Below are 10,691 nucleotides of genomic sequence, written 5' to 3'. Positions count from 1 at the left end.
CGGACTAGGCTTTAGATATCTTAGTTCATATTATCAGTTATAAAAACACCGAAATTTCTGTTTACCAACATACGAGCGTTCTTTCGGAAGTTTGCATTTCGTCAGGTGCGGAATGATGACTAGTGCGTGAAAGCTTGTACGTTAATAAACAGTAGAGTCAGTGCTTTATCTTTTTACCACTTGTGTTGACCGCAAGTGACAAAGTTTCTACATTCCCCGATATCTCAGTTCAGCAGAAACCAGATCAGTCGAGAGAGTGCTGGCACACGTATCTGGCCCTGGCGGCTTCTGTAAACTTTTGTCGGGGCCTGTACCTAAATCGCGAAAGCAAAGCTATTAGCGAGTTCTACTGCATCGTGCGCTATTGCCTTTGCGCACGTAAGGGATAGCGCTGACGGTTCTGCGCACGCTAATAACTGAAAAACAGCTTCGCGCAGTGCCCAGGACCACCAACGCTATCCCTTACGTACGCAAGGGCTATAGCGTACAATGTACTGTTTTCCCGTTAAACGTAACCGAACGTAAAACCGGAAACGCGGCACCCTATACTCATATGCTACAAAGCTGCACCATAGCCAAGTTGGTAAAAGAGTCCGCCTGTGGGTGGTAGACAAGGTCGTGCTGAGGACTGGAAGGTTATGGGTTCGAATCCTACCACCGGCTGTGGTGTCTGAGAAATCTTCCGAGGTTTCCCGGTAGATGTTCCAGACGAATATGTCGGCATAGCTGCCATTCAACTCGGCCCAGACCGCATAGTCAACACCCTGTGTCCCGGCTCCGTAGTGCTGTCCTCTCTCATTCTGTCCACGTTTCTGTGCCGGTCGTAGTAACAGTTTATTCTCGGCGCTAACTTCGGATGAAAAAAAAAAAAAAAGAACACGCAGCAAGAGCTGAACGACGGCTACAAGGCAAAGCAATGCAATCATGAACATAGCAGGAGCAGCCAAGCTAGCTGGTGTTGCATTGATATTAACATTGCCTGTGTTTCCCCTCAAACTTAAGGCAATGTTAATATCAATGCAATCATGTTACATTATGCAAATAATACTCCATACGAAAGAAACAAAATTTGCTTTCGACTGTGGAGGGACACTTCATATGTAACACTTTAGCACGGTACACCGTGTGTACATATTAGAGATGTTACAGTTGGTGATAGACTCACAATAGAGCGAAGCGCGCATCCCTTTCTCTCGGGCAGTTTATTTCACCACGTGCCACAAGAACCCTACGTGTAGGTCGTGACCCCCAAAAGAGTTCACCACTTGGAAACAAAGGCCGCTCACCAGGCACGCCGGAACCGCTTGCACAAGTGCAGTGCTTATGGCTAGATATCTTGATCGTGATCTGTGTTTCTGGGCCACCTTACGCGCGCCGAATGTCACGACGTGCATCTGTAAACTTGTCTTTGCCTGGGGGTCGTAAGCATCACCAGTGCAGGGTCACGAGGGTAGACGAGGTAGACGAGGTTAGACGAGGGTCACGAAGAGGGAGACGAAGGGTAAACGAAGCGTACTCGAGGCACACGGAGCACGTTGCAACGGGGGCTGGCTTCACGCTTTAAATGTACTGTTTGGGACGCGGTTGTCTGAAATCTCGGTCTAAGATCGGTGACGTCGTGCACGAACGTACCAATACAGTCTCCGAATGAACAGAGCTATTTATAGGGATAGACGAAGGCATACCTTGAGCTTGAGGGAACGATAACACACGAAGAAGTAGACAAGACGAGGCTCAAAACCAGCAATGAAAACATTTATTGATCAGGAAAAGAGTCAGGAGAAAGTGAGGAGGTTACAAAGGGCCTCAGGGAGAAGGACAGAGGAGGAGGAGGAGGAGTGTAGTTGGGAGGAACCCGAGAGGTCTGCCTGCCTAATTAGGCGGCATGTTTCTCGGGAAGGGAAAGGTGGTGGAGAGGAAGAGAGGAAAGGGTGAAGTGGAAGACCGAGCGGAATCCGCTCGGGGGAGGATAGCTGCGTCCATGGGCCGACTTCAGGGGAACTGTGCCGGCATACGCCTATTACACATCTGAGGGAAACCCAGGAAAAACCCCAGACGGCACAGCCGGCCCGCGGATTCGAACCGCGGACCTCCCAGTCTCCAAGCGCACGCGTTACCGCTGCGCCACCGGAGCTGGTGAGAAGGACAGAAGGCTGGCTGACGCAAGCATTGCCCGAGCCTATTACAGCGGCTTCAAGAATGACCCGGTTAGCATCATCCCTTACAGTGTAGAGACACTTGGTCCGCGGGAAAACGGGGGCACAACCTTGACAGGAGATCACGTGTTTGGCCAATTCTGAGGACTGGCTCTTGTTTTTGACAGCGCTGGAATGTTCAAGTAAACGTTCGTTGACACAGCGTTTGCTTTGGCCCACATAGGATTTTCCCAAGTTAGGGGGATGGAGTACACAATGTGTTGTTTACAGTCAACAATGGGGATAGTTTGGCCATTCTCTTATCTTTGGCCGCCTCATGGGTGGAGCCTATTTTGCAGTCAGAGTCGTCGTTGCGCCGCCCAAAAAGCCCGAATCCAAGCGGAAGCCGCTTACCAGCCATCTAGACCGCGCCATATTGATGCTGTAACGCCAGCTGGTCGACAGCTTCGTGGTCGCGGTGAATGTACCCACAGGCGCTAGTGATAAGTGGGCTTTGTTGCCAAACTGAAAGAGTTCAAGCACGAAAGGCTTTCGAAGCAAGAAGTGCGCGCGTGTCTTCTCTCCTTGGATTACAAACAACGATCAGCATGAGTATGGCGTCGGTAACCGGTTGACGACTGGATAACAATAGAGCACGAGGAGGGAGGTCATTCAGCCATGACGTCGCATGACGCGCTTTAAGTTAGGCTCCTCCTAATGGCCAAATTCTCTCTATAAACGGCTCTGCGAAGGAAGATCGCCCGCCGCCACATGTCGGGAGAGACAACCATCGGATACTCGGCGTCGTCTGGTAGCCAGAGCAGGTGAGCACGGTCTACCCTCGGAGAGGATATTTGTATAGTTCCTACGTGCGTGACATGCCGATAGGGGATCGATCTGCCCCGTGATGGAGATTTTTGACAACCGTTTCCAAACGGTAATTCAGAGCAGTAGCAGTAGAGGTGCAACATCAGAAAACTTTTCTATTTAGTAGCCTGATCCCTCAGAATTCTTACTGTCCAATTATCGTCCCAAATGCGCCCGTAATTTTTAGAAAAATCTGAATTGAAAATACGAGCAACACTGGGTCGCAGTGGCCACCAACTGCACATTGCTCGCACAGTGCGGCGGAAAAACTACTTTGCATGCGCATAACACTGTGTCTGAAACAAAATAAGTTGGCTACGTGTCGCATGGAGGAAGGAAACACAACGAGCGGCTCTTCCCTGCAGACTAGCGCAGCCACCGTCTCGCGGTCGCTCGAGTCAAAATCGCCATTACGTCCTGTACTTCACGTGGTCCTCTCTAAAGTTTCGGTTTTTCAAGGCTGTGTTTCTCGCGCCGCTATCCGTGTGATTTTGCTTTTCGAAAGTCATTTGTTGTGAAAATGTGAGCACCATCGTAAAAACGGTGTATGGTAATGTGTTCCTGTAGCCGCTGCGGCTCTCGTTGAACGGAAAGCAGCTTGGTCACGGAAACATGTTTCATTCGTAAGGACACGATCAGTGATTTCCCCAGAAATTCACTGCTGGGGGGGTGCCGAGCTTTCAAGGGGGGGGGGGGTAAGCTTCGTGAAGGTTCCACTTAAGGAATTTTTCTTAGGCACGGAAAGGATCGTGGCACAATGGTGACACCCCTGCACAGCTTTCCAGTTTTATTTGTACATGTCATTACATTAGAGCACAGTACATTAGAATACAGATTCATTATGAACGGCATCTCCACATTAACATGCATAATCACACGACCGACAAAGAAAAAAGACTAGCACCTTGTCTCAGGAAGCTCAATGAATACCTAGCACACAGATTGGACAAATGCATGATACGATCATCTGCATGACTGTGGTCCTACAGCCCAAGTTTGACAGTACAGGATGTAATTCGCTGCGCCGGACTCCCTACCAGAACGTGTTGGTGGCCGAGTTGGATGGGGTCACCTGAGAAATTTCAGGGGGGGTTGCAAAAATGCAGGGGGGGTGTAGGGAAATCCCTGGCACGATCAGTTGTTTTAGTCGCTTGTATGTGTTCGAGTAATCTTGAATCGTTCGTTTGGGACCTGTCACTGTGCCGCATATTCATTCCATATCCTCTGTTGTTGAACAAATCTAATTAACGGTGTTCTGCGTACAGCATTGTTTACCACAAATCAAGAAACGTACATGCTTTGGAAGTTACCGTTGCCACAAATGATGTTTCCGGTCCCGCGTGCTGCTTTTGCGTATTGCACACTGTGACTAGTCTTCTAATAGAAGAGTAAACATCCGAACATAGAGAAATAAAAGTGCAAGCACACGTGCAACATAACACTTTCATGTGAACCGTAACTAAACTACTGCTTGCGTCGTCAGCCTTGGTGGCGCCGTGCTGTCTGGAGGGTCACGTGAGCGGTCATATGGTAGACAGGAGCATCCCAGAATGCAATGCGAAGGCGGTTACGCTCATCCCGATGGAAAATCGTCGGAGGAGCCGCTCCTGTGTTTCCTTCCTCCATGACGTGTAGTCTACGTAGCCGCCAACAGCAGCAGGCGAGCCGGGAACACAGATCACTGTTGTTTCACAAATTGAGGATTCTTTTCCGCTAGACGTCGCCCCCGAGCCAGTTTACCGCAATTTTCCTTACCAATTAGAAATATTGAGCGTTCCCTGTCACGTGTATAATTTGTTGTGCTTGGTTTACAAGTAGCACGTCTGTTGCTTTGCAGTACCTTTAAAGTGAGACTTCGCGAGCATTCGAAAAAAAAAAGAAAAAAAAAATAGGTGACCATCATACGGAACGCAAACCACCCCCTCGATAGCGAATACAGCATTCGCGTATTCACTTCGCGTCAGTGATTAATTCGTAAAATGATAATAATAGCAAACCGAAACCGAACTGCGAGGACCTCCATACTACGGCGGTTCGTGCGCAGGAGGATACTGTGACGTCACCCAGCATTGTCGTCTGCTTTGAAACCTGCATTCATCTTTGCGTTCTGAAGGAAACTGGAAAGGACGTCCCATGTGGTCGCCGTGTCCGTCGTATACGAGTCACTTCCCGCACTCATGGAACGTACCGTGTATTCACATGAGCGACATCCTCACGGAATATTCTAGTAGAAGGAAAAAGCGAAAACACTGCCTCACAGAGCCGAAGTTCCGTCCCGTGTTGTGTGGAGCATTCACACGGTGCGGAGCATCGCGAGTGACGTACTGCGCATTTTGCAGACGACACTTAGCAGACGACACCGTCGCCGTCTTTTCCTGTCGTATGCTACGGAATATCTTGTGGTTACGTCGCAGGATATTCTCGATGGATAAGCAGTGCAGGTGAAGACACGACGTTGAGTGCTCGCGCTCACGTGACAGCAGAAAGCTATGACGTTTTGCGCATCTTCAGCTTCTGGGGGAATGTCGCTCGTGTGAATACACGGTTATTGAACCGACCATTACGGCGTCGATTGCAACGGGGTAGAAGCGAGCACGCTTTGGAAGAAGATGCCGGATGATGTCAGCAGCGTGTCGCTCTCAGCGCCCACCCGCTTCGCAGAGGCGAAGCGCTCGCTTCGTAGTAAATTCGTGTGAATAAAAGCTGCGGCAGTTTTGGAACGCGATACTTTGTACACATGTTCCTGACATCACAAAGGTTACGGACATACCACAATCTTTGTGGGGATTTTGTTGCAGAGTCCCAATTTAAGGCTATTCTTGAGGAGCGATATTTGAGGACAATGATCAGAAGTGCTGAGTGCAGCGAGTTGTCTTGTCTTGCGATATCTACAAACATATCAACATACGACCATTACAATTTGTACATCGGGTGATACAACGACAGTCACGAATGTGATCAAGAGAGAAACTGATGGCGCGGATGACGCACCCCGAAAGTCGCTGGAGAGGCGTGTTAGCTTAGCTCAATTGGTAGAGCCCTGGACCGATAACCCATATGATGTGGGTTCGATCCCTACAGCTGGATAACCTTTTCAGTGACTTTCATCTTTCGTCGTTCATTTCTTAGGCAACTTGGGGCTTTGTTTGTATCTGTCCCTTCTATGTTGTTCCAGCCTCAGAACATCAGTTTCTCTCTCGTTCAGCAGGTTCCGCTGGCGTCGATTTCCGTCGTATGAATGTGTGTATGAGTGAGCAAGAAATGTAAGAGTGAAAGGAGGGTGAGTGAGCGTGAGTGGCTGGTTTGTCGTCCCTTCAGATGACGCACCCCGAAAGTCGCTGGAGAGGCGTGATAGCTTAGCTCAATTGGTAGAGCCCTGGACCGGTAATCCAGAAGATGTGGGTTCCATCCCTACAGCTGGCTAACCTTTTCAGTGACTTTCATCTTTCACGAATGTGATGGTCCCAGAAAATGCGGTCCCGGAAAACAATGTCCCTGGTTTTGTGGGTCGAAGAAATTGTCCCCGCGGGTTCCTGCGTGCCCAAAAAATACAGGAGAGTGGTTGCGGAGAGCTGATGAAACACAGCACAGCATAGCACGCCATAGCACGCCAACACGCCATAACCGCTCTCCCGATTTGTCGATATTGGAAACCGTTTTTTTTTCGTATGTTCATGGATAATAAAATACGCTTGCTATTCACTCAGTAACATAAAAGCGCGGCTGCACTAGTTCGCTAGTGATATCGTTCGCTGGATGCTAGGCTTTTTTCTATAGTGTTGGTCAGAAACGGGTGTTACAGTTGTCCCCTGCATCTTTTCTGTGTCGATGTTTATGGGGAATAAAAGGTGTACCCCCTGTCATTCATTATTTCATTGTGCTTACAACTACATTTCTGCTGTAGATGCGGCTCATCGACATAAAAAGTATGAGAACAACTGCAAAACCTGTGTCTGAACGACGGTAGGAAAATACTAGCATGCAGGCTGAGTTGGTAAGCAAATCCTACTAACGCCCCTTATAGCGAGCGTCAAGTCGGAGGCCAGTAAGCTCAGTTTAAAATGTTTATATGCGTTTTATTTCGTTGGTATTAACACAGAAGGTAACGTAAAGCTTTCCTCTCTACTCTGCTTGTAGTTTCTTATATAAAAGAAGGGGGTACCCTTTTTTTTTCAACCAATCTGACAGAAATACGCAAAATTTAGACCTTGCTGACCTCGGAGAAGCGCTTCTTAATATTTTCGCGCCACTGTATCAAAAACAATAAAGAGAGAGAGAGAGAGGAACAGACCGAATCTGCTCAATACAGGCGGTGCAGGGAACGTAATAGCTCCGACGTTCCTCATGCTACGTACCGCAGCTTTTATTGTTCATTAAAATCAACGATAAATGAGAAAAGCCTATGTATCCCAATTTAAAAAAAAATCGTGAGGGCTAATACTAGAATGACGCTCCTGTATTTTTGGGCCCGTGAAACCCAACGAACCCATTTTTTGTCGACTGCGCCACCAGGCACCATTTTTTTCCGGGATCACTTCTTTCAGGAAGTCCAGTTCAGAATACGTTTCGGTACAGGATTAAGAAGTCCCGCTAACCGCAAAAAAGGAACAGGTCCGGGCTCATCGTCGGACGCGCCAGTCAACGCGCGGAACGAACTGTACATTCAATTTCAATTTCGATTTTGTTTACATTTTAGATGGGAGAGAGTAAAAAGCTTAGAAGGCTTGACGAAGACTCTGCTCCCAAGAATACATCGTACAGCAGTATTACAGAAAAATTTTACATAAGAAGCGCATAAACAATAGAAATGCACTTAATCCCTGGATATAAAGAAATGACACGATTCCCGTTTAAAAAACAAGGAAGGTCTACTGACTGCACAGCTCTTAGTTCATCGGAACAGGACAGTTTCCGAAGACTGCACAAATCCCAGAATTCGGCACGATTGTTACGAACGCTTAGAGAATAAGTTCATGTCAATTTATAACTAAAAAAACTGTAGAATTGGCACAACGTTATAGCACTTAAAAAAGTATCTGGAATGCATAAGAGAACGCGAACCAGGAATAATTTCCATGGCTGTCCATTGCAGGACTGATAGTATATATATATGTTTCTGGCAGTGGTCAGAATCACGGTGGTTCTATTCGGGTTTTGCTGAAAATAAAACTTTACGCATTTTTCTCTCAGCTACAACTAGTCCAAATTTGTAAAAAAAAGAATAAAAAACATACGTACGCTTGGGATTTTCAAAATATCCGGAAAGACAACGGTATTCGATAATATGAGGTAAAGATAAGGTGGCATTCTGAATGGCGGTTGACTCTGACGGAGTCTCGTGGTGAAGCTGTCATTCTAAGGTGTGTCGCTCAACTGTCGCAGTGGGTTCCTGAAGGTGTTCGTGGACAACTGTGCACGTGGTATTACGGTAGAAAGTGCGTGTGATGGGCTTCAAGAATAGAGTTTTAGTGTACGGCACGCTATCGTCTTTACGTACGTAAGTGTTGTAATTGGAGACTGACAGTCCCACGGCTGTTCAGGATGAACGAAGCAGGTTTAATGAAAAAGGAACGAATGTGTGCGTGAGTGCATGCACTAGTGCGCATGCTACTTAAAAGGGGCGTCGGTTGTCGGCTTCTTCCAACCCCCCCCCCTCGACAATCAGCCCTTAGCGACGCTCATACGATCCCTGAGTCCCTCGAACCGTGGTTTCGGAAGAGGTTTGGTAAGGATATCCGCGACCATGTCGCAGGTTTGACATCACTGGAGTTTGACAACCTTTCTCTCAACTAAGTCTCTCAGGTGGTCGTGCCGTACGTCGATGTGCTTGGTCCGTGCGCTGACGAACTCAGTGATCGAGAGCTTGACGCAGCCTTGGTTGTCTTCATACATACAGGTCGGCTCGTCGTCCCTATAATCGAAGTCAGTTAGCACCTGTCGAAGCCACATTACCTCCTGTGAAGCGCGTGCGGCCGACACGTATTCTGCTTCCGTGGAGGAAAGAGCTACCGAAGTCTGTTTCTTGCTGGACCAAGACACAGGACTAGTCCCCAGCCTTACAAAGTACCCGCTGGTTGACTTCCTGTCGGTGACGTCTCCTGCCCAGTCTGCATCTGCGTAACAGACAAGCCTTGCTTTCGACTCCCCTGAGAGCCGCAACTAGTAATCGACACTTTGCTTAACGTATCGAAATACTTTCTTGACTACAGTCCAGTCACAATGACGTGGGTGGCTAACACGCCGGCAAAGGTAACCCACTGCGCAGGCTATGTCCGGGCGTGTTGTCGTGCTCAGATAAAGCAGCTCTCCGACCGCTTGACGATAGTGGTCGTTATCTGGTAACAGCTCATCACCCAAGAGCTTCGGGTAGTCTGTATTTATGGGAATGGCGCTCCCCTTGGCGTCATCAAGCCGGTACTTTGCTAATAGTGTGGTGATTTTATTGCGCTGATGAAGGAGAACGCAATCATCACGTGGCCTCTCGATTTCAGTCACTAGGTAATGACTGAAGGAGCCAAGATCCTTCAATTCCAAGTGCTTGTTTAATCTTTGCCAGGTGTCGGTAATGGCCGAATCAGCTGGATGACAAATCAGCATGTCGTCCACATATAGGAGAACATACAAGAGCTTCCCGTCAATCATTTGAGAATACAGGCAGGGGCCGGCGTCACTGCGTTTGAATCCCTCCTCCAGAAGCACCTAGTTGGGCTATATGATCCATGCTCTAGCTGCCTGCTTCAGTCCGTACAGCGATTTTTTAAATCTGCGAACTAGATGCTCCTCGCCTTCTGTAACAAACCCTTCAGGTTGCTTCATGTATATATACTCCTCTATGTCACCGTTCAGGAATGCAGTCTTGACATCGAAATGTCGAACGATTAGCCTTTCCGCTGCCGCTATGGTCAAGAGGACACGCAGTGTCGTCAGTTTCGCTACTGGGGCAAACGTAGCATCATAGTCTTCCTCGTATTTCTGAGAGAAGCCGTGAGCGACCAACCTCGCTTTGTACCCTTCCACGTTCCCCTGTTTATCCCGTTTAGTCTTAAAGACCCACTTGCAGCCAAATGGATGCTTCCCTGATGATAACGGTACGAGATCCCAGGTGTTGAGCTGATGCAGCGAGTCCATTTCCTCCTTCGCTGCTGCTAACCATTTCGCCTTTTCGCAGTCCGGCAATTTCTGCATCTCCCTCCAGTTATCTGGATCACTGTCGAGTTCAGTCTGCGTAGTGCTGTAGGCAAGGCGTGCAGGCGGCACCCCTTTATTGGATCTCGTCAACCTCCTGGGTATATCCACGGCGTGACCTTGGCCGACAGGCACTTGGACAGCGTTCTTCTCTCGTCCCGGATCATCACTGATAACAACTTCGACCGTCTCAACTCCATTAAGCGGTGTGCCAACACTTGGCAGTGCATACGTTGTCGGACACACGTCCACCATAATGTCATTGTAACTCGCAGCTTGACAGATCTGCAGTGGGTTCCTCGCATTTGAGGTCGCGTCGGTGTGATCCCGATTCTCGACAGAACTTTTCCATGACAGGGCATTCATCAAAGACGACGCTCCGGGCTGTCTTAACCTTATTTGTGCCGGCTACCAGTATCCTGTATCCCTTCTGTGTGTCACTGTAGCCGACCAGTATTCCTTCAGGAGCATGGGCATCCCACTTGTCGCGCTGCTCCTTTGGGA

Source organism: Ornithodoros turicata, chromosome 1, assembly GCF_037126465.1.
Source record: "Ornithodoros turicata isolate Travis chromosome 1, ASM3712646v1, whole genome shotgun sequence".
Taxonomy (NCBI): Eukaryota; Metazoa; Arthropoda; class Arachnida; order Ixodida; family Argasidae; genus Ornithodoros; species Ornithodoros turicata.
The sequence above is the reverse complement of the archived record's forward strand: the minus strand, read 5'-3'. Positions refer to the sequence as shown.